Raw genomic sequence first — 5,200 nt, forward strand, 5'->3', positions numbered from 1 at the left:
AAAATAATTTTTTTTTTAAAAAAAGAAGTAGTTACTGAAGTGAAGTCCTTGAGAGTGGAAGGGCCAGGCTTGGATATCTGTGCACCCCAGAGGGAAGCAGAGGTTTTTGTTAGCTTGAACAAAGAGAGGCGGCATGGTGTCAGGGCCTCAGGTCTCCCTTGCAGATGTTACACAGCAAAGACTTAGCAAGCAGAAGTGAGTTAGCAACAAGCAAGAACATAGCCATCTCAAACTCACAGAAGTTTGTTTCCCGCCACTGTTATATCTTGTTTGTTGTTGTTATGTGCCATCGAGTCTCTTGTGACTCATAGCGACTTTATGTACAATAGCCCTGAAGCCTGCTCTATCCTTATTGTCTCTGACACACCTACTCCCATTACCCCAGTCACTGAGTCAATTCATCTCATTGAGGGTCTTCCTCTCTTGCATTGTCCTTCCACCCTCCTGAGCATAATGTCCCTTTCCAGGGACTGGCCCCTCCTCGTAATATGCCCAAAGTCAGACAAAGCCTCAGAATCCTTGCCTCCAAAGAGCAGCCTGGTTTCACCTTCTCCAGGATGAACATGTGTGTACTGCTGGCAGTCCATGGTATTCTTCTCCAGCACCACTGCTCAAAGGCATCAGTTCCCTTTCTATCATCCCTAGTCATTGTCCAGCTTTCTGACACATAGCACGTAATTGTGAAGACTGCAGCCTGGATCAGATGCACTTTTGTTGTCAGCCGGGATGAATGAAGGAGACGGGGACACCAAAAAATGAGAGGGAGAACAGAGAGAGTAAAGGCAGGGCACATACATCTCCAAGACTGCAGCGTCAAGCCTAGAGTCTCTCTTGCCTTTATTAAAAATTTCCAGGAGATAGAAAGTCACAGAAAAAGTTCTTAACTAATGAAGCTATGTATTTCTCTGCTAACATTCTTTTGTTATCTCAGAAATGATGAAACCACAAGGACAAACTAGGAGACAGCCGGTAACACCTGGGTCTACCAGGAGTGCCTATCTCTTGTGATCTGTCTCAGAAGAAATGCTGCCTTGTTCCTTGTAATCTGTTACAAGAGGAATTTCAGCTTGTTTTGTGTCTCCTTTTGTTCTTAACTAACGTCATTGCTCTTAAAGCAATTAAATGAAAGTATAAAGGCTAAAAACCAAAACAATTAGAAAACCAGACTAACCTAAAGGAAGACAAAGGGGAGAAAAGGAACTAGAACAAGTAGAAACCAAAGTCCATGATTTCTCTTTGTTTTGTGTTTTTTTTTAAATTTTTTTTGGGTTTTGTTGTTGTTTTTTTTTAACAACCAAAATATCCAAATGACAAATCCATGGATGGTGGCCTTTCCAAACTGTCCTTTATTTCTAACATTTCTTTAAACATCTAATGAAACAAATTGACTGAGGATCAGTACTAGTGGAAACTTGAAAAGTTCTTGGAGGATTCCTTTGAACACCATTGCTTTTTTTTTTATTAGTTCCTCTCACATTTTGGAAAAAGTACAAATTAAATAGACACATAATATTACTGAAAATAGATTATCCAGTTTGTAGAACTCTTATCTTCATTTATGAAAGAAAAATCTCCACTTTCTCTACAGTAAAAGCACCTAGGCCAACACAGGATTCTACACCAATATATCTCATATACTAGCCATATCCACAATGCCGTATGCTTATTGGAAACTTTTTGTAATGCTATTCTTGAAAGAAAAGCATTTGTCAGTAAATAACACTGGCAGAGAGAGAAAGATTTTCACCAATAAGATTGTAGCTCTTTTGTTGGTGTGTGCCATAGTGTCGGAACCGATCTCTGCCTGACTCTCCAGCAGGTTTTCTGAGGCAGTAAATTGCACAGGAGGAGACTGCCCATCTTTCTCCCATAGAGCAGCTGGTAGATTTGAGCCATGTGCTTTTGGGATTGCAGTGTCGCTTCTTGCCATTAGACCACCAGAACTCCATTGTAGCTCTTTTATGAGCTCATAATTTGATCAATAGACTATTAGATTCTGCAAAATAGCATACCAGTATCAAATTTGTTTTCCAAGATCACTGTATAATTTCATGTTAAAATTTATATTAGAGAATCCTTGGATAGAGTAGTTAGAAGTACTGTAGAAAGGTTGGGGTGTTTTGGTGTGGTGGTTTGTGTGTGTGTGTGTGTGTGTGTTATATTCCTGAACAGATATTTTGAACAATTCAGTAACAGAACTTAGGGCCTCTAGGCTTCTGAAGGACCAGCAATAAGGAGCCAACAGTAGGAAAATAGGAAGACAAAATATGAGAGGCATGCATCAACCATAGTCTAGTGTCTAAAAAAGCAGTGATATAAAAATGAATCATAGAATTCAAGGTATAAAAAGTGACAGAGGTGATGACCAACATCAGGATGGCACAGGTGGCTCTGATCTCTGGGGGTCTCTCTGATCTCTGGGTGGGAGCAGCTTCAGGTGTGAATATATTGTACTCTTTGGTGGTATCTCTAAAGGAGAACCACCATGGAGACACTGGTTAATAAACATTGTGTCATTGGATGACCACAACATATTACCTATGCTGAGAATCACGTATGAGCAGAACCACTTGCCTTGGGTGTAGGTGTCATTGTGCACATTCTATGGACCAGTAACCTTCAATGAATTATTGGTATTTATGAAGACACTGAATATCCAGCAGATGCAACAGGAAGGACAGATGACTTTGGTGGATTTCCCAGGGACCATTGTCCACAACATCTTCTTAGGGAGGAGAATGACAAGCTGGTAATGACACAGGTGGACCATGGGGTGGTCTTGCAAGCCATTTCTTGGATGCAATAGACAAGTCTACATCCTAGAAAGGGGTTTTCTAAGATCATAAGCTGCCATTGTGTAGGGACTCCCAGTGGACAGAAGGCTCAGGGAGTAAGGATCTTACTGGATCAAGTAAGAATCACAAATAGAACAACATGAGTGGCAAGAAGGTGTACTGCAATCCCAGAGGTGCGTGGTTCAAATCCACCAGATGCTCTGCTGGAGAAGGAGGAATAATCTTCTCCTGTACCAGTCAGATCTGATTTGACAGTACACACACACGCAAAAACAAACAAACAAAAAAAGCAAAAAAAAGAACAACATGATAGAAGAAGAAAATGACATTGGCTAGTGTCCCAACACCAACCTGGAAAAGCAAAATGGTTTTCAGAGTCACTTGCCTAGTGATACATGGTTATGAAAAGTCATGGAGAGGCATCAGAGTTTCCTGAAATGGAAGGCTCTGTGGGTGAAGCCATCAATGTTTTTTCTCTTCATCAAATTTCAGAAATACTTTCTTGGTCTTTTGTTCTTAAGAATAGAAAGAGACATATTTTAGGTGTCAAAATGGAAAACAACTCTGATGTCAACTTCACAATAGCTCACATATAAATTATGTTCAATTTTTATTTACTTTTAAAAAGAAATTACTTTTATATTCAAACTCCCCGTGAACTGATGAGTCTTGTCTATCTTGTTTCCAAGTATAGTGAATACATATCAAGTTCTTAATATGTACCAAAACTGTGAATACGAGAGAGATTCAAAAACAGAGTTGTTTGGGGCCATCATTAAAGTTTATGACCACCAGGCCTGAGGGCCCAAAAGCCTTTTTAAAGGTGAGGCCAAATCCCATCAGCTCACACCCTAATGTGAACAAGAGCCACTCTCTAGTTTCCATCCCAAACCAGAAAACCCACCTTTGCAGAATCTGGCCATTCTGCTCATCTTCCCAGCCTGGAAGTAGCCCAAATTAGATATTAGTCCTATGTAATCAATTGTCAACTTTAGAGAATTTGTAACCTAGGGAAGAATGGACACTAAATAGGTTTTTTAAAAAGTTGATAATCTTCAGAATCCACGAGATGCCCAGAAAAGTGTTCTCAGATATTCAAATTCTCATTAATTCCCCAGATCTTAACTCATAGAATGGAATTCTGGTGGCATAGTGGTAAGAAGCTGTGCTGCCGTCCCAAAGGCATGCATTTTTAATCCACCAGCTGCTCTGCAGGAGCAGGATGTGCAATCTCTTCCATGCAATTTACTGCCTCTGAAAACCTACTGGAGGGCAGCCATGCGACAATGAGGGTGAGTTTCAAGTTTTTAACTAAAGAAACTGAGAAGTCAGAAGTTGGACAGCATTTCCTAACTGATCTCAGGTCTCCTCAGGCCACACCAAAAAAGAAACCTTGATCATTTGACCCTGCACACAGTGCACTAATCATTAACTCGATTTTGAGTGCTTACATTAGGGGTGGCCTATTGGTAAGGAATTGCACAGCCAACCAAAGGCAAGGGCTTCAAATCCAGGGTAAAGATGGAGGGTCAGCTATGAGTCAGTTCTGACATTTAAACACTTTGAAAACAGATGGAGTGTCATCTGTGATTAAATTCTGACTTGAAGCCGCATAAGAACAACAGTATTTGTCTGACTTTGTATGGTTCTGCTTCTGACAAAAAAGACTAAACATAGGGTCCAGGGCTCAAAATTACCCACAACATAGATGGAGCATCACAATAAAACAAAGTTTGATCAGGACCTCCTGAGCAAATAACAAGGTTCTGTGAGTAACAACATGAACATTGACTTACTCTGGTTGAATGCATGATGTCTCCCAGAGGCCATGATCCTTACTTATTCCTGAGCATCCAGAAACCACTGTTAAATGCAGAAGAGATAAGTGAATGAAAAACTTAAGTTCAGGTCTCGCCGCCTGCATGGTCTTGTGGTCTTGCCACCTGCGTACCTCATACAGTCTTGCTGCCTGCTTCCTCCTTGGTCATTCAGGTACTTTGGGGCGGGGGGACTACTGTCTGGCCTGACCACGTGGGACCCCTAAACGCAGACAACAGGGAGGTTGTGGGCATCTCAACAGGGGTGGAAAGCCACTTCCAGAAGGGAACAACAGGTTTCCTTGTTGGTCATTCAGGTACTTTGGGGGAAAATCTGCTATCTGGCCCGACCACGTGGAGAAAAAACTGAACTGCAGGTGAGTGCGGGTGCAGGGAGGAAAAGGTGCAACAATGAATGAATGAATGGAAATCCAAGTTCTTTATAAACTTGCAATAAAATCTCCATTAAAAAAGATTGCTTACCTATTTTAAGATGAATGGGACCTTCTAAGACTCAAATCCCTATGCACATCCAAAAACTTCTCCAGTAGGGTAAAAAGGGAAGCCACTGACTGGGAAAAAGTATTC

The sequence above is a fragment of the Elephantulus edwardii genome, unplaced genomic scaffold (assembly GCF_000299155.1).
Source record: "Elephantulus edwardii isolate Elephantulus edwardi_28Jun2011 unplaced genomic scaffold, EleEdw1.0 scaffold00308, whole genome shotgun sequence".
Taxonomy (NCBI): Eukaryota; Metazoa; Chordata; class Mammalia; order Macroscelidea; family Macroscelididae; genus Elephantulus; species Elephantulus edwardii.